This window comes from Dendrobates tinctorius, unplaced genomic scaffold, assembly GCF_039654945.1.
Source record: "Dendrobates tinctorius isolate UK_male_01 unplaced genomic scaffold, ASM3965494v1 ptg000174l, whole genome shotgun sequence".
NCBI classification, from domain to species: domain Eukaryota; kingdom Metazoa; phylum Chordata; class Amphibia; order Anura; family Dendrobatidae; genus Dendrobates; species Dendrobates tinctorius.
Genome location: NW_027361841.1, coordinates 4,238,268 through 4,262,826, shown reverse-complemented (window position 1 = coordinate 4,262,826; position 24,559 = coordinate 4,238,268). Strand labels below are relative to the sequence as shown.

The 24,559-nt window shown below is 47.0% G+C and overlaps 1 protein-coding gene across 1 annotated transcript in view; it reads left to right on the top strand.

Annotated features, from left to right (window-relative positions):
* The window catches only part of CDNF (cerebral dopamine neurotrophic factor), an 81,341-nt gene that overhangs the window by 716 nt on the left and 56,066 nt on the right, over window positions 1-24,559 (top strand). The gene's annotated exons all lie outside the window — the stretch shown is intronic.

The following is a 24,559-nucleotide window of genomic DNA, read 5'->3' as shown; positions in this document are numbered from 1 at the left end:
GGAGGCTGCCACGCTGAGGGTCAGGAGACGCGGCCAGTCTGTGCACTGCAGTCTGAGATCGGACTGATGATCACGGACATCTGACAGCAGCCCTAGAGTTGTAGTCGTCTTCTCTGAAGAGACAATTTGCATATTTCCCAGAGGAGCACTGCGGTTTAAAAGTCTCATCTTAGCAGGCTTAACATGTCGCTAAAATCCATCAGGAGAAACGTTATCCTTTGCATCCTGGTCAGATGCCTCTCACACTTTGCACTGATGAGGGGCAGTACCATGAAACATAGTGTCTGCAAATTGAGATTCTAGTTAAGTTAAATGCCAAAGTTATGTGTCAAGATTCGTTAAAGGGTTGACATTGATTTGTAGGATTGCTAGTTTCGCACTATCATCCAAAAAGAAGAATCTATGCTTAAAAGTAATAATCTTTATTGGGACATAGTTAAAACCATGAATATAAAATTCACCATAATTAGAAAAGTGAGGGCACTACAAAAAAATGCCACATCAAAGATAATGAGCACAAAAAGTACAAGATGTATATGCAAGAAATACTGAAACCAATGCTGAGGAACAAATATAAATGCATAAAAGAGGAAGTAAATATTTAAGTAGATGCCAGTGCATTCCTTATTTAGTATAAAGCAAGATAAATGTGCATATAAGGTATTTAAGGCATAATGCAATTAACATGCAGATAATAAAATCCCCTTAAGCATTGTACAGAAGTGTGTTAGTATAAACAGATCACTTAGCATGGGCAGAAGTAAATGAATAGGGAGCTACATAGCCAGTGTATGCTAATGCTAAATAAGGCGGCAGCAAACCCTGAAAGACGTGTGCAAATAAGAAATAGACAAAGGTGGTCAGTGCATATTACCTCAAGATGTGGGTGGAAGGACCCCAACGCGCGTTTCGCGGCAGCTTTTTCGAGGGGCGCCCCTTTATTTCTTATTTGCACACGTCTTTCAGGGTTTGCTGCCGCCTTATTTAGCATTAGCATACACTGGCTATGTAGCTCCCTATTCATTTACATCTGCCCATGCTAAGTGATCTGTTTATACTAACACACTTCTGTGCAATGCTTAAGGGGATTTTATTATCTGCATGTTAATTGCATTATGCCTTAAATACCTTATATGCACATTTATCTTGCTTTATACTAAATAAGGAATGCACTGGCATCTACTTAAATATTTACTTCCTCTTTTATGCATTTATATTTGTTCCTCAGCATTGGTTTCAGTATTTCTTGCATATACATCTTGTACTTTTTGTGCTCATTATCTTTGATGTGGCATTTTTTTGTAGTGCCCTCACTTTTATAATTATGGTGAATTTTATATTCATGGTTTTAACTATGTCCCAATAAAGATTACGTTTAAGCATAGCTTCTTTCTTTTTGGATGATTTTTTATTGAAGCTGTTTGCTCTCTAGGCTGACCATTTTTGAATAGTTTCACACTAGCGTTTGGAGGCGCAGCGCACGCTTGGAGTGAAGCTCCGCCCCCTGCCGTGCCTCCGGTCAGCTCCGCCTATGGGCGCATGACCCTGTATGCGACCTGCGTAACCTATCTTTAGCATTGGGTACACAGGCCGTGCGCAGGATGTCTTTGCCGGCGCATGCGTCCTTTTGAAGCTGCGCCAGGCGCACCAAATTACAAGATGGTGCGTTTGGCGCTGGTCGGCGCAGCGTCAAAACGGCGCATGCACCGGCAAAAACATCCTGCGCACGGCCTTTGTACCCAATGCTAAAGAGAGGTTACTCAGGTCGCATACAGGGTCATGCGCCCATAGGCGGAGCTGACCGGAGGAGGTGTGGCAGGGGGCGGAGCTTCACACCGAATGTGCGCTGCACCTCCAAACGCTAGTGTGAAACTAGCCTTAGATATGGCAAGATAAAGTTCATCATCTCACCTGGCATTACATAGACACATGAATGATCGCAGAGCCAGAGTTGACAAGACAGGGAAGCAAGGCCAGCTTCAAGAAGATTGTAAAATTGTTTAAACTTTTTCTTCATGGTAAATATGACACATTGGATCCATTTCACAAACAGGAGCTATGATCAAGGGCCACTAACGCCTGAAGCACGTTGGCACTACTACTGCTGCTGTATGTGGAACTGATCCATTTTGGTATTTTGGCATGTAGAAATAAAGTTTGAACACTTTACAATATACTGGACGCTGACCCCGCTTCCTTTCATATGGTAATCTTCATTTTTAGCAGCCTGAAGGCTTTAGACCTCTCTTAGACTCCACAAGACACACTGATGGGTATTTTAACTTAACTAAAAATTTTAAAGGGGTTGCCTGATCTTCTGTAAAAGTCTGCAGTGACTGCAGATCTCGGAATTCTGACAGTGTGTGCTGTGCATGCTGTCAGGATTCACAATCCTTGCTGGTGAGAGAAGGTGGTCACATGACCAAAAGTATTTAATGTCCATACATGCGGAATATGTCTGCTAGATTTGCTTAGTTCCTCTCATTCGTAGTGAGAGAAGCCACCAGGGCTGTGGGGTCGGAGTCTGTGTCCATTTTGTTGGAGTTGGTAAAAAATGGACCGATTCTGACTACTAAAATATATACAGTAGTTCACTGCAAGATGTGCTAAATGTTTTCATAAGAATTTGGGAAAGTTATGAAATGTCCTATAATTGTTCTGTTCCTGAATCTGTGCTGCACTTTATGTATATGCTTAGTAATGAGGCAATGTTGTGAAGTCTGGGGGTTGTGGTCGGAGGTTTGGCTTACCGACTCCACAGCCCTGGAAGCAGGTACGTTTATTTGTAATGTGGCCAGGAGTATGCAAATCATATACTTGGGTTAAAGGTGTTGTCTGGTCCATATTCCCAGCCAGTGGGTGAGGCCTCACTTCCATAAACTCAATACAAATGTATGGAGTGAGGCCACCCCCACTTGCTGGGAGTATGTCTAAGGCCGGGGTCGCACTGGCGAGGAATACGGCCGAGTGAGAGGCGCTAAAAGCACGCATTAGACACGGACCAATGATTCTCTATGGGGTCCCTCGCACCAGGCGTATATTTCTCATCTGTATTCTACGTTCCGTGCCAATCGCAGCATGCTGCGATTGTCAGCGTACTACGGCCGTAGTACGCCAATGCAAGTCTATGGGTGCGCAAAAAATACGGATTACACACGGACCACACGTGTGACTTGCAAGAAATACGCACCCGGTGTCTTATAGCAAAGCCGGCAATTCAGTGCGCGATACAGTAAACTCACACTGACAGGTTTAATAAAGAAACGAAAGAAATAGATATAGACACATAGAATACATATATATATATATGCGCGCATTCTATGTGTCTATATCTATTCTTTGGTTTCTGTTAGAAACCCTGTCATAGGGCTCCATTATATGTCCATTTTGCAAGCCTGCGAGAAAATCTCGCCATACGGATGCTTACATGCGCAAAATACGCGACCACACCTTGATTACGGATGACATACGGAGCACTGTTTAGGGGCCATTCATCCATATTGCGCATGTAAAATACTGACCTTATTTTGCGTCGGTTAGTGTGACCCCAGCCTTACGCATACATACCCGTCGGTTCTGACTCAGAAACCGGCGAATCCCCAAAGTGCGTGCACTAGCGGGATTCTTTGATCTGCAGTCACACTTATCAGTTTGGACCGGGCAACCCCTTTAACTTTGTATCTGCAAGCTATAACAGGTAATACCGGTGAATCCTTCTGTCATGATTCTGGAGTCTGCAGTCACATAGTAACTGCAGACTCTTATCGACCTGAGAACCCCTTTAAATCACATGTTTCCATTTTACGTATAAAGTGTGCATGTATTTATTAGATGTGAAATAAATTGCAACATGTTAAATGTTTTGAATAAACAAGTAATATATTTGTGTGTATTAATATTGTGACGCTAACATGCATTTTGCTAACAAAATATAAAAGCTCTTGTTTTTAAAATCTTTCTATACATTGTATGAGGTTAGATCAACCTTGCTCTATTAGGATGAATTCAGACATCTGTTTTTTTTTTCCTTTTTTTATTTCTTTTTAATATATGAAAACACAGATTTTTTTTTAGAGTTCTATAGCTGATATTTTGGTCTGTTTGCAAAATAATACGGATATGTGCTTGGCCTTAAAGACTATAAAGGGTATATATTCTATCCATCAGAAATGCAGCTAAGACACTTACTTAAATAATGAATGTGTGAACTGGGCATTATAGTAGAGAGACCCTAAAAATAATACTTCAAAAAGTAGGAGTAGAAATGCAGCAATCGCCCGTATCCATTGAATTAAACGTCCTTTATTCCACACACACGGACATCATTCTTTGCGGCGAGCAGGTAAAAACGGCTTAAAGCAGGGGAGAGGAAAAACCGGACTACCGGCTTAACTGACGCTTCTACGGGACGCGAAACTGCCGTAGTCCATGGTTTCTCCTCTAACATAGTAACCTTGTTAGCAAGGCCGAAAAAAGACATTTGTCCATCCAATTCAGCCTATATTCCGTCAGAATAAATCCCCAGATCTACGTCCTTGTAAACAACCCAATAACTGTAAGGCTACTTTTACACTTACCGTGTTTTCTGCGGGCCGTATCGCCGCAAAAAAGGCGGTCTGCCGCAATATCGGACCGCAGAAAACTTGCGGATCGCCGTTTTTCATGTTTCCAATACTATGGAAATGGCGTTCTACAAAACCGGAAGTAACGGTGCAACACAAAAACAAACTTCCTTTTGCTGCCCCATTGATTTTCAATGGGTTCCATGTCCGTACACTGTGAAAAAGATTGAGCAGGCTCGATCGTTTTTCACAGCCGCAAATAGGGGCCTCACGGCCGTATGGCACGCGGTGGACTGTGGCATTTTTGCGGCCCCATTGGAATCTATTGGGGCCGCAAAAACACGGTAAGTGTACATTGTGTTCCAAATTATTATGCAAAAAATATTTCCTCATATTTTCTCTAAATTACCTATATGAATTGCAGTCATTGTTATTTTCCAGTTATCTAATATTCTAGTATAATTGCAATGTTTTTGAACAAACTGCCTATGAAAACTGTATATTTTTAAAAATAAACACTCAAAATGCATGTTCCAAATTATTATGCACAGCAGAGTTCTCAACCTTTTTGAACAAAAAAGGTCAATTGTGAAATGATAAGCATTATCCGCTTATTACAAAATGAAATCAAACAGTTTTCAAGTCAAAACTTTATTGTAGGTGATGTTACATTTGCACATATGACCCCTTGTTCGAAAGAAGCTTCTGAACTCTCTCGTCCATTGAATTTGTCAGTTTTTGGATGGTTTGTGCTTCAATTGTTTTGCATGTGGACAGAATACCCTCCCAGAGCTGTTGCTTAGATGTGAACTGCCTCCCGCCATCTTGGACACTCCTTTTGATGATGCTCCAGAGGTTCTCAATGGGGTTGAGGTCAGGGGAAGATGGTGGCCACACCATAAGTTTGTCCTCTTTTTTGCCCATAGCAGCCAGAGATGCAGATGTGTTATTTGCAGCATGAGACGGTCCATTATCATGCATGAAAATGATCTTGCTGCGGAAAGCACGGTTTTTCCTCTTGAACCATGGCAGGAAGTGCTGTTTTAGAAACTCCACATAGATTATGGAGTTCATCTTTACCCCTTCAGGGATACTTAAGGGGCCGACAACCTCTCTCCCCATGATTCCAGCCCAAAACATTACTCCACCTCCTCCTTGTTGGCGCCTTAGCCGTGTTTTCATGGGGTGTCCATCAACCAGCCATCCTCCACTCTATCCATCTGGACCATCGAGCGTTGCACGGCACTCATCGGTGAACAAAACAGTTTGGAAGTCAGTCTTCATGTATCGTTTGGCCCACTGGAGCGGTTTCTGCTTGTGTGCAGTGGATAGAGGTGGTCGACAGGATGGCTTAAGCACAGCTGCAAACCTCTGAAGGACCCTGCATCTTGTTGTTCGGGGGACGTTGGAGGCACCAGCAGCTTCAAAAAACTTGTCTGCTGCTATGACAAGGCATTTTTGCAGCTGCTCTTTTAACCTGACGCAATTGCCTGTTGGAAAGAGTCCTCAATTTTTCCTTATTAGCACACACACGTGTGTGCTGGGAATCAGCTACATACTTCTTGATTGTGCGGTGGTCACGATGAAGTGTCTTGGCAATGTTGATTGTAGTCATGCCTTGACCTAAATACTCCACAATTTGTTGCTTCTCAGCAGCCGACACATCCTTTTTTCTTTCCCATTTTGGCAAAAAATGTAGGCTGCTTAATAATGTGGAACAGCCTTCTTAAGTAGTCTTGCTTTTATTTGGACACACCTGCCAAACTAATTTGCACACGTATCTGCAATTGCTTTCAGTGATATAAAGAGCCCTGACACACATCACCATCAATGAGTTTAAATGACAAACAAAAAATTCTAACCATATCACTCCTAAACTCTTTTTGCATAATTTGGAACACAGTTTAAAAGAAGCCTAAGATACAATATTGTTATGCTCCAGGAAGACATCCAGGCCTCTCTTGAACCCCTTTACTGAGTTCGCCATCAACACCCTCCTCACGCAAGGAATTCCAGATTCTCACTGCCCTACCAGTAAGGGTATGTGCACATGGTGCGGCTTCGTGTGCGGATTTGGCCCTGCGGATCCGCTGAAGATTCGCTAGTGATGTACAGTACTATGTTATCCTATGCAAAAAAAAAACAAAAACGCTGTCCACATGCTGCAGAAAAATCCGCACTGAAAAGCAGCAGTTTATTTTCTGCAGCATGTCAATTCTTTCTGCTGATTCCGCAGCGTTTTTAGACCCATTCCATTATAGGAATCTGCAGGTGTGAAAACACGACAAATCCACACAAAATTCACATTAAAAATGCGGGTATTTTGACCTGCAGATTCTGCACGGAAAAATCCACACATGAATCTGCAACGTGTGCAAATACCCTAAAGAATCCTCTTTTATGTTGGAAAAACATTCTCTCCAGACGCAGGGAATGCCCCCTTGTGACCGTCACAGTCCTTGGTATAAACAGATCCTTGGAGAGATATTTGTATTGTCCCCTTATACACTTAAACATGGTTATTAGATCGCCCCTCAGTCGTCTTTTTTTCTAGACTAAATAATCCTAATTTTGCTAATCCCTTTGGGTATTGTAGTTCCTCCATCACCTTTATTAATTTTGTTGCCCTAACTTTGTACTCGCTCTAGTTCCATTATATCCTTCCTGACACGGCTGTGGAGTCTGAGTTGGTGCTCATTTTGGTGGAGTCGGTATAAAATGGAACCGACTCCTAAAATATATAATAAATTGGGTACAGTAATTCAATGCAGAATGTGCTGAATATTTTTTTATAGGGATTTGGGAAAGTTATGAAATGTCCTATAAGTGGCTGTTCTATTCCTGATCTAAGGCTACATTCACACACAGTGCTTTTTCTGCAGTTTTTGAGGATACGTTTTTCAGCTGCAAAAGCAGATCAGCTTTTAAAAAAACCGCATCACCTGAAAGGTTTTTGAACCCATAGATAATGTTTTCAATAGCAAAAGCAGATTAGAAATCTTATCTATCTATCCCAAAAAGTATGAAAGCCGGGTCGCACACAGACTAAGGCTGTGTGCACACGCTGCGGATTTTGCTGCGGTTCCGGCCGCTGCGGACCCGCAGCAGTTTCTACTGCGGTGCACAGTACCATGATTCCCTATGGGAATCAAAAACCGCAATGCAGACGGTGCAGAATTTTCCGCGCGGATTATCTGCGGTTTTCAATCCGCAGAAAGAATTGACATGTCAATTCTTTCTGCGGATTCTCCTGCGGTTTGCCATCTCCTCCATTGAGGAGATGAAAAACCGCAGGGCAAAACCGCAGAGCAATCCGCAGGTAAAACCGCAGGTATTTTGACCTGCGGATTTTACAAAATCTGCGCGGATGAATCCGCACCTAATCCGCAGCGTGTGCACACAGCCTTACACTCGGATCCGGCATAACGGATCCGGCATAAATTTTGAAGAACTGTAGAAACGGATCCGTTTTTTTGCTGGATCTGTCTAGCAGGTTATATCTGTTCCTGGGGGCTGGCCAATTGGATCTGAGCATGCGCAGACTTAAAAAAACCGGATCCTGTGGCTGGATCCGTCTTTTTCTGGATCCGGCGCATTCCGGCGCCCATAGACTTTCATTGTAGCAAAAAGCTGGAAGCGCCGGATCCGGCGCTTCCGGCTTTTTCGCCGGAGACAAAAAACGTTACAGTAGCTGTTTTTTCCAGACGCCGGAATGAGACAAGTTGCCGGATCCGGCAAAAAACGGATGAAACGCAATGCGTCCGGCGCTAATGCAAGTCAATGGGGAAAAACTGGATCCGACATTGCATTTTGCCGGATCCGGTTTTACAAAAAAAAGCCGGATCGCGCCTGAAGGCAAAAAACTGATGTGTGAAAGAGGCCTTAACCCGTAGAATTATATAATTAACAAAAAAGTGTGAAACAACTGAAAATACTGTGTGTGTTATATTCTAGGTTCTTCAAAGTAGCCACCTTTTGCTTTGATTACTGCTTTGCTCACTCTTGGCATTCTCTTGATGAGCTTCAAGTGGTAGTCACCGGAAATGGTTTTCACTTCACAGGTGTGCCCTGTCAGGTTTAATAAGTGGGATTTCTTGCCTTATAAATGGGGTTGGGACCATCAGTTGTGTTGTGCAGAAGTCTGGTGGATACACAGCGGATAGTTCTACTGAATAGACTGTTAGTACAAATTCTATGGCAAGAAAAAAGCAGCTGAGTAAAGAAAAACAAGTGGCCATTATTACTTTAAGAAATGAAGGTCAGTCAGTTCGAAAAATTGGGAAAACTTTGAAAGTGTCCCCACGTGCAGTGGCAAAAACCAATGTGCAGCAGTCTAAGATGTGCCACATGTCCATCTCCGCAGGGAAGCCGTGACTGCACGCATAGTGGGCATGGGATTTCTTGAAATCCAATCCACTATACTGTAACATCTGGCTGCAGCGGATGTAAGCAGCATTTATCCCACAGCATTTACTGAACATGGGAACATACCCTAAGGCTCCTATACACAGTAGACTGTCAGCTGAAGCCGTCGTTATCGACAAGTTCAGTCAAGTCTTTATGTATGAGGGCACCGACTGATGGTAGTGGGCACTTGTTGATTGCATGTCTGATTTTTGACTGATCACATTGTTCTCCCAGTGATAAGCTGCTGGCCAAGGTATCAGCCTGTGACTTTTTCATGGAGCACTCAGTAGAACGAACGCTCCTGTGTATATAGGAGAATCAGCTTAAGTGGCTGTCAGCCAATCACCCTAAGCATCGTTTGACCGGCAACCATCTGTGTATGGCCTTTAGACTGCTTGAGCTTGGTGATAATAGCATTTCTGTTCGGCACAGCTCTCTTCCATTGTGAACAAAGAATAACTTGTCAACCAAAGCTGCTATTCATATATATTATATTCTCTAACTGGGTCGCTGTGACCAGTGGGGTACCGCAGGGGTCGGTGTGTTGGGACCTATTCTCTTCAAAATATTTATTAACGATCTGGTAGAAGGTTCACACAGTAAAATATCGGTTATTTGCAGATGATACGAAACTATGTAAAGCAGTCAATACAAAAGATAGTATTTTGCTACAGATGGATCTTGATAAGTTGGAAACTTGGGCTGAAATGTGGCAGATGCGGTTTAACAATGATAAATGTAAGGTTATACACGTGGGAAGAAGGAATCTATATCACCATTACACACTGAACGGGAAACCACTGGGTACATCTGACATGGAGAAGGACTTGGGGATCCTGGTTAATGATAAACTTACCTGGCGCAGCCAGTGCCAGGCAGCGGCTGCCAAGGCAAACAGGATCATGGGATGCATTAAAAGAGGTCAGGATACACATGATGAGAGCATTATACTGCCTCTGTACAAATCCCTGGTTAGACCGCACATGGAGTACTGTGTACAGTTTTGAGCACCGGTACTCAGGAAGCAGGGCTGTGGAGTCGATAAGCCAAACCTGCGACACCGACTCCATGACTCCGTGTAACAACCTTGCTGGCATCACTGCATGGCCTTCCATCCCCCGCACACCAACTTACTTTCTGCTTCAAGCCATGCTGTGAATTCTGTCTGTTGCCAGCCCTGTGTTCCGTACTCTGTGCCTCTGCTCTCCTGTATGTTTCCTGGCTATGTGTATAGGGGGGCGGCGCCAGAACTCTCTGGTTCTTATGCAGTCAGGGTGCACCTGGGTAATCTGTCCCTGACCAATCACCTTGAGCCCTTGACTATTTAGCTCCGACACACCCACTGAAACATTGCCTGTGCAATGTCTAAACTCAGTTAGCTCCTTGCTGCTGAGCCAGCCAGGCCCTGTTCTGTGTCTTCCCTTCTCTGAAGGCTCTTACTGTGTACTCTTGTGTCTTGGTACCTTGCCTACCATTTCTCTGTCTGCCTGCCAGGAGGCAGAATATCCTGGCCCTTGAGTCTTGTTCCCAGTCCCTTGTCTGTTCTCTGTCCGCCTGCCAGGAGGCTGAATATCCTGGTCCTTGTGTCTTTGTCTGTGTCTCTGTCTGAACTCAGTCTTACCTTTGTCTATCAGTCTCCCTTTCTCCTTGTCCGTGGCTCCCTTCCTTGCTGTGTCTTTCCTTGTGTCCTCCCTGTCTGTGCATCTGCACTCTCGCAGCTTTATCTGTGCATCTGCACTCTAGCCGCTCTGTTTGCTCCATTCCTGTTGCCACTGCAGAACCTCTTGCTGCAGCTTCTCTCCACAGACCTTGTGGTTCAGCTTTGCTCCATTCCTGCTGCTGCAGAACCCCTTGCTGCAGCTTCTCTCCACAGACCTTGTGGTTCTGCTTTGCTCCAGTCCTGCTGTCGCTGCAGAACCTCTCGCTGCAGCTTCTCTCCACAGACCTTGTGGTTCAGCTTTGCTCCACTCCTGCTGTCGCTGCAGAACCTCTTGCTGCAGCTTCTCTCCACAGACCTTGTGGTTCAGCTTTGCTCCACTCCTGCTGCCGCTGCAGAACCTCTTTCTGCAGCTTCTCTCTCCTCTCCTGCCTTCACCTGCACCTCCTGTGTGAACAGGTCCAAACCTGTTCCTTCATATTCCACTCTTGCCTGCCTGCATCCATACCTGCACCTCCTGTGTGAACAGGTCCAAACCCGTTCCTTCATATTCCACTCCTGCCTGCCTGCATCCATACCTGCACCTGCTGTGTGAACAGGTCCCTACCTGTTCCTTCTCAAGCCGTGCCCGCCTGTCCTGTGTCTCCAAGCCGTGCCCGCCTGTCCTGTGTCTCCAAGCCGTGCCCGCCTGTCCTGTGTCTCCAAGCCGTGCCCGCCTGCTTGCCCTGTGTCTCCAAGCCGTGCCCGCCTGCTTGCCCTGTGTCTCCAAGCTGTGCACGCCTGCTTGCCCAGTGTCTCCAAGCTGTGCACGCCTGCTTGCCCAGTGTCTCCAAGCTGTGCACGCCTGCTTGCCCTGTGTCTCCAAGCTGTGCACGCCTGCTTGCCCTGTGTCTCCAAGCTGTGCACGCCTGCTTGCCCAGTGTCTCCAAGCTGTGCACGCCTGCTTGCCCAGTGTCTGTCATACCTTCTTGCCCTGTGTCTCAGCCTGCCTGTCAGTCACACCTGTCCAAGTGACTTGTCTCCAAGTGGGATCAGCAGCCACAGCCAGACACCACCCTGGAGTGGCACCCGACAGCTATCTGCCGCACAAGCCTGACCTCACCATCAGAGGCTCCAGTGAAGACCAAGGTAGCTGTCGCAGTCACGCCCCTTCCAGGGTAGTCTGGTCTGTGGCACAGTGGGGCCACAACCCCCCGGCTTGCGCCATTCAGCCAAGGCGCGAGCGTGACAGTTTGCACAGGCCATGGTCCCCGCTGAGTCCCATGTCCTTCCGCTCTCAGAGCATAATGAACTCTCTCCCTGCCAGTGTGAGCCACTGGAAGAGTTTGTTCCGCCTTGCGTGGTTCCAATTGTTGAGACTCCTGAACCACTCATAGTCTCCAAGGCCATCTATGAGCAGCTCCTGGCCTATGAAGAGCACGACCCAGCAGATCCACCTAGGTTCTATGAGGACCCCAAAGAGTGCCAAGGGTTCCTGAAAAAGTGCCTGCACTACATCCTGCAGAATGCAGCTTGTTTCCCCTCTGACCGAGTCAAGGTGGGATACATCATGTCCTACCTAGCTGGTGATGCCTTGATATGGATCTGTCCCCTTTGAGAAGCAGGGGACCCTGTCGTCATGAGCCTGGGGGCCTTCCTGGTGGCCTTCCGTAAAGTGTTCGACATGCCTCGTCCAGCTGCTCTTGCAATGTCTTCCCCTTGAAGCTTCCACATACAGCCCAGACAAGAGGAACCTATGGGTGAATCCTCTCATCCGTCTGTGACCGTCCCTGACATTCCTGTTCCTCAGCCTGCCAAGGCGGTCTCCCGTGTAAGGTCCAAGAGGTCTAAGAAAAAGCGGCTGGCAAGCTTACAGCCGCAATCTGGTCTCGTGAAGGAACATCCTGACGGTCTCTGTCCTGTGAAGCCAATGACTTTCTCTGCCTTCAGGGAGCTTTGGTGTGTATAAACCGACAGCCATACGGAGTCAGTGTGTGGTCTCTGTCATACAGCTCCCGAAGCTGACGTGGGCGTTGTCTCGAGGTGGCCGAGCCCTGTTGGAAAACAGTCTAGTCCTGCAAGGACAACTACAGCTCCAGGTCGGAGCTTTGTATACGAAGAAGTTCGTCTTCCATTGGCTGTCTGGTATACTCATGGATCATTCTGAACCTGAGATCCTGATGCCCATTTATGTTTGGAGACCCAGCAAGGCACCACACTTGAAACAACCAAGTGACAAGAGGTGTCTGGTTCCAGTGCTTCACATTCAGTCAGCAAGGTCGTCTTCTTCACCTGGTTTGCTAGTCGCCGAGTCAAGGTGTGAGGATGCCTCTGAAGAGGGGGAGGCGGTCTCAGTCTCCTCACACGTCCCCAGCGACTATACCAGTGTTCTGTTCCCAAGAGCACCCCTGCCTCTTGATTGTCTTCCCCAGGATAAAGGGCTGAAGATGGATCCTGAGTGTATGCCTTCTGCTCCCCTTTGGCCCAGGGGTGAGGGTCCCAAGACAGAGCTTCACCCATCCTCTAACCAGGAAGATGTGGTCCAGTTTTTTCAGGGTAACAGGCTGAAGTGGCTCCCTGTATATATGCCTCCAGCTTCCATTTGGCAGGTGGGTGAAGATGTTGGAACAGTGACCTATGTATCTCCGTTTCTCACCAACCGGGAGGAGGAGGTCCAATTTTTCTGGCACATCGGGCGAAGGTCGGACTCAGTGAAGGTGTTTCTTGTTTCTAGCTGGCCGGCTGATGTAAGGGTCAAGTCTGAAGCTTCCAGGTCCCTGCCCTCTGCCAATCAGGAGGAGGAAGTCTTTGTACCCTCTGTGTTGGAAACTGACTCCCTTAGGCACCAAGAAACCGGGCAATCTGGGATTCCTGATGGCACACATACTCCACCCTACCTGAAGGATGTTGTGTCAACCTGGACTGTGTGTGGCCCCATACTCCTTCAGGTCATTCTGGCAGGCTTGAGGAAGAGGGGCCGTAAAGGGGGGGACTGTAACAACATTGCTGGCATCACTGCATGGCCTCCCATCCCCCGCACACCAACTTACTTTCTGCTTCAAACCATGCTGTGAATTCTGTCTGTTGCCAGCCCTGTGTTCCGTACTCTGTGCCTCTGCTCTCCTGTATGTTTCCTGGCTATGTGTATAGGGGGGCGGCGCCAGAACTCTCTGGTTCTTATGCAGTCAGGGTGCACCTGGGTAATCTGTCCCTGACCAATCACCTTGAGCCCTTGACTATTTAGCTCCGACACACCCACTGAAACATTGCCTGTGCAATGTCTAAACTCAGTTAGCTCCTTGCTGCTGAGCCAGCCAGGCCCTGTTCTGTGTCTTGCCTTCTCTGAAGGCTCTTACTGCGTACTCTTGTGTCTTGGTACCTTGCCTAGCATTTCTCTGTCCGCCTGCCAGGAGGCTGAATATCCTGGTCCTTGTGTCTTTGTGTCTCTGTCTGAACTCAGTCTTACCTTTGTCTATCAGTCTCCCTTTCTCCTTGTCCGTGGCTCCCTTCCTTGCTGTGTCTTTCCTTGTGTCCTCCATGTCTGTGCATCTGCACTCTAGCCGCTCTGTTTGCTCCATTCCTGCTGCCACTGCAGAACCTCTTGCTGCAGCTTCTCTCCACAGACCTTGTGGTTCAGCTTTGCTCCATTCCTGCTGCTGCAGAACCCCTTGCTGCAGCTTCTCTCCACAGACCTTGTGGTTCTGCTTTGCTCCAGTCCTGGTGCCGCTGCAGAACCTCTTGCTGCAGCTTCTCTCCACAGACCTTGTGGTTCTGCTTTGCTCCATTCCTGCTGCCGCTGCGGAACCTTTTGATGCAGCTTCTCTCCACAGACCTTGTGGTTCAGCTTTGCTCCACTCCTGCTGCCGCTGCAGAACCTCTTTCTGCAGCTTCTCTCCACTCCTGCCTTCACCTGCACCTCCTGTGTGAACAGGTCCAAACCTGTTCCTTCTTATTTCACTCTTGCCTGCCTGCATCCATACCTGCACCTCCTGTGTGAACAGGTCCAAACCTGTTCTTTCATATTCCACTCCTGCCTTCCTGCATCCATACCTGCACCTCCTGTGTGAACAGGTCCAAACCCGTTCCTTCATATTCCACTCCTGCCTGCCTGCATCCATACCTGCACCTGCTGTGTGAACAGGTCCCTACCTGTTCCTTCTCAAGCCGTGCCCGCCTAACCAGTGTCTCCAAGCCGTGCCCGCCTAACCAGTGTCTCCAAGCTGTGCCCGCCTAACCAGTGTCTCCAAGCCACGCCTGCTTGCCCAGTGTCTCCAAGCCACGCCTGCTTGCCCAGTGTCTCCAAGCCACGCCTGCTTGCCCAGTGTCTCCAAGCCACGCCTGCTTGCCCAGTGTCTCCAAGCCACGCCTGCTTGCCCAGTGTCTCCAAGCCACGCCTGCTTGCCCAGTGTCTCCAAGCCACGCCTGCTTGCCCAGTGTCTCCAAGCCACGCCTGCTTGCCCAGTGTCTCCAAGCCACGCCTGCTTGCCCAGTGTCTCAGCCTGCCTGTCAGTCACACCTGTCCAAGTGACTTGTCTCCAAGTGGGATCAGCAGCCACAGCCAGACACCACCCTGGAGTGGCACCCGACAGCTATCTGCCGCACAAGCCTGACCTCACCATCAGAGGCTCCAGTGAAGACCAAGGTAGCTGTCGCAGTCACGCCCCTTCCAGGGTAGTCTGGTCTGTGGCACAGTGGGGCCACAACCCCCCGGCTCGCGCCATTCAGCCAAGGCGCGAGCGTGACACTCCGACTCCCACATATATTGCTTATATTTAAGTGAAAAATTTATTGTAGTACAATGTGAACATCAGACATTTAATCATTTTTATGATACAATAAACAAGTTATTTAGATAGAACATAATATATATTTATTGGAATACAACTTTAGAACACAAACTGTAATAAATTGTAAATATGTAATATCGATTACATATATACAGTACAGACCAAAAGTTTGGACACACCTCATTCAAAGAATTTTCTTTATTTTCATGACTATGAAAATTGTAGATTCTCTCTGAAGGCATCAAAACTATGAATTAACACATGTGGAATTATATAATTAACAAAAAAGCGTGAAACAACTGAAAATATGTCTTATTTTCTAGGTTCTTCAAAGTAGCAACCTTTTGCTTTGATTACTGCTTTGCACACTCTTGGCATTCTCTTGAGGAGCTTCAAGAGGTAGTCACCGGATATGGTCTTCCAACAGTCTTGAAGGAGTTCCCAGACATGCTTAGCACTTGTTGGCTCTTTTGCCTTCACTGTGTGGTCCAGCTCACCCCAAACCATCTGGATTGGGTTCAGGTCTGGTGACTGTGAAGGCCAGGTCATCTGGCGTAGCCCCCCATCACTCTCCTTCTTGGTCAAATAGCCCTTACACAGCCTGGAGGTGTTTGGGGTCATTGTCCTGTTGAAAAATAAATGATGGTCCAACTAAACGCAAACCGGATGGAATAGCATGCCGCTGCAAGATGCTGTGGTAGCCATGCTGGTTCAGTATGCCTTCAATTTTGAATAAATCCCCAAGTGTCACCAACAAAGCACCCCCACACCATCACACCTCCTCCTCCATGCTTCGCGGTGGGAACCAGGCATGTAGATTCCATCCGTTCACCTTTTCTGCATCGCACAAAGACATGGTGCTTGGAACCAAACATCTCAAATTTGGATTCATGAGACCAAAGCACAGATTTCCACTGGTCTAATGTCCGTTCCTTGTGTTCTTTAGCCCGAACAAGTCTCTTCTGCTTGTTGCCTGTCCTTAGCAGTGGTTTCCTAGCAGCTATTTTACCATGAAGACCTGCTGCACAAAGTCTCCTCTTAACAGTTGTAGAGATGTCTGCTGCTAGAACTCTGTGTGGCACTGACCTGGTGTCTAATCTGAGCTGCGATTAACCTGCGATTTCTGAGGCTGTTGACTCGGATGAACTTATCCTCCGCAGCAGAGGTGACTCTTGTCTTCCTTTCCTGGGGCGGTCCTCATGTGAGCCAGTTTCTTTGTAAATCTCACCCATACAATGTTTGCAGCGTTTGCTAGATATCCGCTCTTGCTTGTAATGAAAACGTCCAGGGGGTGTGTGTTCTGGCATTGAAATGAGAACTGCAAACTGGCCACAGAAGGTAAATTACTTATTGTCAACATTCTGCAGTGCAGATATGCACTGAGATTATGTGAAAAGCCCGGACAACCCCTTTAAGTTTGCAGCGCTGAGGTCATGGTTTCAGAACCCACCAAGAACATCATCTGCAAGGAGTTTATATGGTCGCCCCGTGTTTGTGTAGGTTTCCTCTAAATACTCTGGTTGTTACCCACACTCCAAAGACATAGTGATAGGCAATAATGATGATCAGATTAATGGATATTCGTGTTCGACGAACATACAGTAAAAAGTTTGGTTTGGGTCTGAACATGAACTTGATTGTGGACCCGAATCCAACAGAAGTCAATGAGGACCCGAATGTCGATGCTTTAAAAAGGCTGTAAAATAGTCATTTTCAGGGCTAGGGGGCTGCAAAAGAAAGCTTGAACAAGTATGCGAAGGAGGACGTGGCGGTGTAGGTGGAAGAGGCAGGGGAAGAAGGATCCATCACTGCTTTTGTGAGGTTTTTTATGTTAGTGAACCGTCTTATATTAGCGTAGAATTAATAAAAATAATCTAGAACCAGGAGGCAGAGGTCCAAGTGCAGGACAAGATTGGGGTGTAGAGGAGGAGGAGGAGGTAGCCAACACTGATTTTGTGGGTTTTTGTGTGTGAAGTCGGGATTACTCTGAAATCTGCTGGCCATTGTCTCTGTATAGGCCGTGTAAAACTGCATTTTTTTGGGTTGAAAACAATGAGAAGAGTAGGGGATGTGGCTATGTTGGTGCTGGTAGTTGTGTAGCTGCTGCTGGGAGAGAGGACGTTCTTGATTTGTGCCTGCTACTCTCCCAAATGACACAACTCCCTTTGGTGCATGCACAGGACAGGACATTCTGTGTAATTTCATAGGCACAAGTACTGCTGGATAAATGGTGAGAGCATAACAAGTAGAGGTGGTTTTAGATTGGATGGCTGAGAGTACCTTCAGTTTCTTTGTCTTTCACCCAGTCCCTGGTGAAAGCGCAGATTCAACCCATGTCTTTCAACTCCTTTGCAAAATCAGCCCCAAGTCATGCAGCAGTCACTTCTGTTTTTTGATGATGGTTCAGTGGCCATCCACCTGGTCATGCTCCCCATTTCAAACAGAGTGCAATAATGCCCTTCTGTTGGAGGAGTACGTGGGAGGAGTAGTTCAAACAGTCAGTGGACCACAGCAGCACATCTCTGATGATACTGATGATGAAACACAGGTCTCTAAGAAACAGGTTTGGGCATTTTTAGGAAAGGTGGGAAACAATCAGCAGGGTATCCTGAATTTCGCCATGACAGCCGCTACCCCTGACCGACCTTAAGGTAAGGAAGACGTCAGTGGCCAAATGGTCTCTTGAAGCAGAGATGGTGTTCCAAGAGTTGAAACTCAAGGCTACGAGACTTCAAAACTTTCATGTGGCACACAGTCCTGGGAAGCTGCATGGCAATCCAGATGCTCTGTCTAGACTTCCCTGTTTGGTGAATGAAGGTGCCAAAACCCCTGGCTTTTTGCCAAAGGGGGGGCATGTGACAAAGTCACTGGCAAAGTACTAAAGGGAAGTTATGTAGCACTGAAGTTGTTAGCTTCAGTAATATAAACCTAGGAAAAATCATTCAGCACACTAAGCGATGAGAGGGGTTAATCAGCCATGTTTACTGCTAGGATGATCAAACGCTATAGAGTGGGAGGTGTCCAGAGAATAAATTAACAGCTTTCTAGAACATTTGAGTGTGGGTGGGTCTGGAGGTGCAAGTAATGGAGATGTTAAGGAAAGCTGGATGAATGGAGATTACATGTCTCCTGGATTGAATGTCCTCTGCTAAAGGACATGGAAGCTGGAATCTAAGCCAGGTGGCCTAACCAGCACTATTGTATGGACTTGCTACTTTATGTTTTACCTTCTGCTGGGCAAAGGCTGTATTTACATTTTCTGGCAATTTGATTTATGAGGATTGTGATAAGCCAGGCGGCCTACCACGGCGGATATAACCGCATGATCCATGCTGCCGGTGTTTTCTCTTATTTGTTTTACAATAATTTATTGCACACACTACTCACAAAATAATGCTGCAGAGTACAATACATTTTTACACATGCTATTCGTATAGATAAATGGTACAGTAACATTTTTGGTGTGGCCTATAAATGGCAACGAGACAGATGATGACATTAGTTTATTTCCCAGACTATAAAAAAAAATATTGGTCCACAAAAATTATTTCTTTGGCCTATAAAAGGCTACGAGATGACTGATGCCAATTATTTATTTGCCACACTACTAAAAAAGACACAGTGGTACTGAAAAATTATTTGTCTGGCTCACAAATGGCAACTAGATAGCTGATGCCAATTATTTATTTCCAGTTCACCACCTGACAGCACCATGGAGGACGTCCTTATCCTCATTGGGACAGGAATCAACAAGAGGTTAAAAGGACCCTCCCCTTAGCACCCGTCATTGTTTTTCCTGTCCCACAGATGATAGGAACGACGAGAGGAACTCCTATCCCTGACCATACCAGGCAGATCGGCTAGGATTGGGGGGCCCAGCTCTTCCCTTCCTGCCACCAAGCGATCTGCAGCTGACACCCCCCGAAGGGGTCCCTCAGCCTACCTCAGTGTAGTGCTGCTCCTGGGGTTGGAGCTGTTTCCCCCCTGCCTGGGGGCTCTCGGCTCAGGATGTGCTGCCTCCAGGTCCTTCCCGCGGTCGCGGGTGGCAAGTGTCCCAGCGGGGAACTTCCGGCCGCGTCCCCCTGGTGCTTCAGGGTTGCGTCCGGTAACCATAGGCCGCCTCCAGCATGCAGCAGCCCGGGACAATCTTTCGGCCGTCTCCCCGCGGGCGGCGTGCGTTCCAGTGTGTGCTTCAGCATGGGATCCCCACTTTCGATGATGTTCCCCCTGTACTTTCGAGTCACGGGCCGGGCAGCAGCACACCATAGCAGCGTCTCCTCTAAGGCTGGCAGAGGACTTCCGGGTCGTGGTCAGCGGTGCAGCGTTCCAGGAGGTCGGCGCTTCAGGAGGGTATCGTATAAATAGGATAATTTGCATTGTGCAGGGTGCCCTACTGTTATACATGGATTGTTCTGTTAGAATGGAGGATCCCACTAAAACAGGTGGGCTCAGAACGAAGCTAGGGGCATGTGAGTAAGCTCCTAAAAGCATTACCACCTTAACCCCTTCACTACCTTTAGAAACACATAGCGGGTACTTTGTGTTTTCTAGGGGGAAAAACCGGCTGTGACAGCTACTAAAAAGGATAGCAAGGAATTGTAGGAAAAATAAATGTCCCATCTGTACGGCCAAGCTGCCCAAGACCTGGCAGAACAACCTCTGTGAGGCCTGTACAGTGAAAATTGTCAGAGAGGAACAAGCGTCCCTAATGGCCAATATGAGGTCCATCATAAGGCAGGAAGTCCAGGCTTCTATCTCGGGCCTAGGATATCCCCAGACCTCACAGAACCTCAAGGGTCTCTGAAGAGACAAAGAGAGGGTTCTGACCAGGAAGAGGGGGAAACCCTTATTGAGCCACCTGAAGGGGGAAAATGGTACCTATTTTCATCCGAGGACACGGATGAACTCCGTGCAGTTCGAGATACGATGCAAGTAGAGGAAATCGCAAAGGCCCGCTTTATTCAGGACGAAATGTTCGGCGGCCTACGTTCTCAAAGGAGTAGAGTGCTCCCACTAAATGACCACATCCGCTCCATGATCCTGGAGTAATGAGAAGATGCCGAAAAGAGACTGGAGATCCCGAGAGACTTCAGACTGCATCTACCCTTTGATTCAGAAGATGTCAAGACCTGGGAGGATGTTCCCAAAATTGATGTTCCTGTCGCCAAGGTGGCGAAAAGGACTTCTATCCCATTTGAGGACTGCTCCAGCCTGAAAGAGCCTATGGATCGCAATGCAGATCAGTGGCCTGCTCTTTGCACCTTTGGGTGGATGACTTGGAAGTGCATTTAAGAGCCAAGACTCCCAGAGACACTATTCTTAAATCCCTGCCTCTCTTAAAGCTAGTGACCGGGTTCATGGCTGACGCTTCGGCTGAGTCAGTATGATTCGCATCCAGGAATGGGTTATCCAATGCAGCTAGGAGGGCTATCTGGCTTAAATGCTGGTCGGGGGACACCCAATCTAAGAATAAGATGTGTGCCATCCCCTTATCAGGGGGGTAAGGTGTTTGGGCCCATTCTAGACCACATCCTAGAAAAGGCTTCAGATAAAAAGAAAGGGTTTCCGGAAGAGAAGCCAAAGAACTACTAGCCCTTTCGTAGGCCCTGGCCTAGTCAGAGGTCAGACTACAAGGGAAAGGGGAAAACGGGTAGATGGAGTTACCCCAAAGGAGGGAAGGGTAGAGTCTCCATCTTTTCAGGCTCAAGCTCTCGTAGGAAATGACACCGTCAGAATAGGGTTGGCTGTGGGGTTTCCTGGGAGCCTGGGAAAAGGTAGCTCAAAATCCATGTGTCTTGCAGACCGTTTCCCAGGGTTACAAAATTGAGTTTGCCCGTCTACCTCTAGAAAGGTTTGTAATAACCAACCCCTGCCTTCCCTCAACCTCCTCAATGTGGTCGTACGTCGAGGACCTCCTGAGAATTGGAGCTATAGTCCCATTTCCCACTCAGGAGAAGGGCAGAGGCCTTTACTCAAGCCTCTTCTCGATTTAAAAAAAAGCCTTCCGGAGAAACCAGTGTTTCCCAAACTCCAGTCCTTGCGGCCCCCACGGGTCATGTTTTCAGGATTTCCTTAGTATTACACAGATGGTGGAAGTATCATCAAGTCATCAGGAATTGTCCCACCTGTGCAATACTATGGAAATCCTGAAAACATGACCCGTGGGGGCCGTGAAGACTGGAGTTTGAGAAACACTGCTCTAAACAAACACGTCATGTACAAGAGGTTCAAGATGGAGTCCAGAAGATCCACAATACCCCTAATAGACAGGGACATGGTGATGTGCACTTTGGATTTGAAAACTGCATACTATCACATCCCGATTCACGAATCCTACCAGAAATATCTGAGGTTTGCCATGAGAGGTCAGTCACTTCCAGTTTCGGTGCCTTCCCTTCAGCCTAGCCTCAGCTCCCAGAGTATTTACCAAAATAATGGTAATGGTAGAAGTGGTCACCTATCTGAGAAGTCGCGACATCACAATTATACCTTATTTAGACGACTTCTTAATAGGCCAATTCCAAAGAACAGCTCAAGGACAATTGTCAGATGTCAATCTCCACACTGCAGAACCTAGGATGGGTCATAAACTGGAAAAAGTCAAACTTGGTCCTAGAACCAAGGACAAAATTCCTGGGGTCTTGCTAGACTCCCACCTAAGAACATCCTTTTTACAAAAAGACAAACAGTGGGGGATAGTAGAAAGGATTCACTGCTTCACAAGAAGCCGCTGCTCTATCAGAGAAGCGATGAAGATTCTGGGACTGATGACATCCAGCATCCTCTGTGTGAGATGGAGTCCGTTCCTCTCTCGGGAACTGCAGAGGGAGGTCCTCGCAACATGGGACAGAAGTCAGTTCTCGCTGGACAAAGGAATGCCCCTATCCCAGCGGGTGAAGAAGTCTGAGTTGGTGGACTGTCCCGGGAAACCTCCAGACCGGCGTTTTGTGGATTCTCTCCCCGTGCATCATCATCAGCACTGAAGCAAGTCAGCTAGGCTGGGGCGGGCACGTGGAAGGGAGATACTTCCAAGGAGAATGGAGCCCAGTGATAAGAGCCAAGTCATTGAATTTCAGAGAATTATATGCAGTGTGGAAAGTGCTTCTCCAGGTTCGGTCCCTGGTCAAAGGCAAGCTCATAAAGATCTTATCGGACAACACAAAGGCGGTAGCATTTCTGCATCACCAAGGAGTTTGAAGGCATCCGGCACTTCAGCACCTGGCAAAGCGGATCTTCGCATGGGCAGAAAAATCTGTCCTATCTGTTTCGGCAGTACATCTAGAGCGAGCCAACAACCAGGTGGCGGGTTTTTCTGAGCAGGAAGAAAGTATCCGCCACAGAATGGGAATTGAACAACAAGCTGTGCCAATGCTGGGGAAGACCAGACATGGATTTGTTCGCCACCAGAGGAAATACAAGTCAGGACGTTTTTCTCTTTAGATTCTCTGGACGGGTCAGAAGGGCTCGATGCTCTGTCCTAGTCATGGGAAGAGCACCTCCTATATGCATTCCCACTTCCTGATCCCAAGCAAGTAGGAAACCAGTGACCTCCGCCATCTGTAACAAAATCTGGAAACGATTCTGCAGTTATTGTGGAGGAACATCATAGATACTGCTCATCCAAGCATCCCTAAAATTCCCTGAGTACCCTGAGAGTGCAGATCTCGGCCCTTAGCATATTCTTTGACTCGGCCTAGTCCTTACATCCCTGGATAGCTAGGATCTCCAAAGCCATACAGAGGCTGAAGCTTTTGATACGGAGGTCGGTGCCACCATGGGATCTTAATCTGGTCCTTAATACTCTGTGTAGGTTGTATGGACGCTTATCAGAGGACATGGAGATTGGCAAGCTCTCTTTGAAAACTGTATTCTTAGTGGCTATTATGTCATCAAAGAGGCTAGGCGAACTACAAGCCCTAACCATTTAGGACCCATACCTGCGAGTGTTTGAAGACCGTTTAGGTTTGAGACTCGACCCAGCTTTTCTCCCTAAGGTCGTTTCAAACTTAAATATAAATCAGGAAGTTGTTCTTCACTCATTTTGCCAATACCCTAAAAAACTGAAAGAGAGAACTTATCAGAACCTAGATGTTAGGGAGACGTTTCTCAAATACTTAAAAGCAATGGGCGGTTGGAGGCAATACAAAAATCTATTCGTACAGTGCGGGAGTCCAAATAAAGGTAGGAAGGCAGCGAAATCCACAATCGCCCGGTGGATTAGATCCACGATAAGTTTAGCCTACGAGGCCCAGGTGAGATCTCCTCTGGATATCCTCAGAGCCCACTCTACTAGAGCTATGGCCACCTCGTGGGCAGAAAAGGGGGAGCCTCAGCAGACCAAATCTGCAGGGCCACAACCTGGTCTAACTTTAGTACCTTTTCTAAACACTATAAATTGGACTTAGTCTCAGGGCAGTTAGCCTTCGGTAGGAAGGTTCTTCACGCAGTAGTCCCGCCCTAGACTGTCACTCTTTGGTACTTCTCCATGGTGCTGTCAGGTGGTGAACTGGAAAACGGTAATTAGACCTACCGGAAACTGTATTTCCAGGAATCCATCCTGACAGCACTACTAGTTCCCTCCCTACTGCAAATATTCTATACCAATGTGACGTAATGTTTCTATAAGATTGTTTAATACAATTTTGTTGCATCCAGCCAGATGTGGTACTTTGAGAAAACACTGAAGGGTGGTAAGGGGAGGGTCCTTTTAACCTCTCGTTTCCTGTCCCAATGAGGATAAGGACATCCTCCATGGTGCTGTCAGGATGGATTCCTGGAACTACAATTACCGGTAGGTCTAATTATCGTTTTCACAGACTACTAAAAAACATAAAAGTCCAGAAAAAATATTTTTGCAGCCTGGAGATGGCAACGAGATGGTTGATGTGAAAACACACAGCGGTCCTGAATAATTCTTTCTTTGGACTACTAATGGTAATGAGACGGCTGATGCTAATTATTTATTTCTTAAGCTATTAGAAAACACAGCGGATTAAAGGACAATGCTCCCACAGGTGGGGGGGGTGCAGAGTACACCCAGAAAATTAAAGGACAGTCGTCCTACAGGAAAGGGGGTGCAGAGTACACACAGTGGATTTTAGCACAGTACTCACACATGGGTGTGCAGAGTACACACAGCGGCTTAAAGGACAGTACTCCCAGAGGCA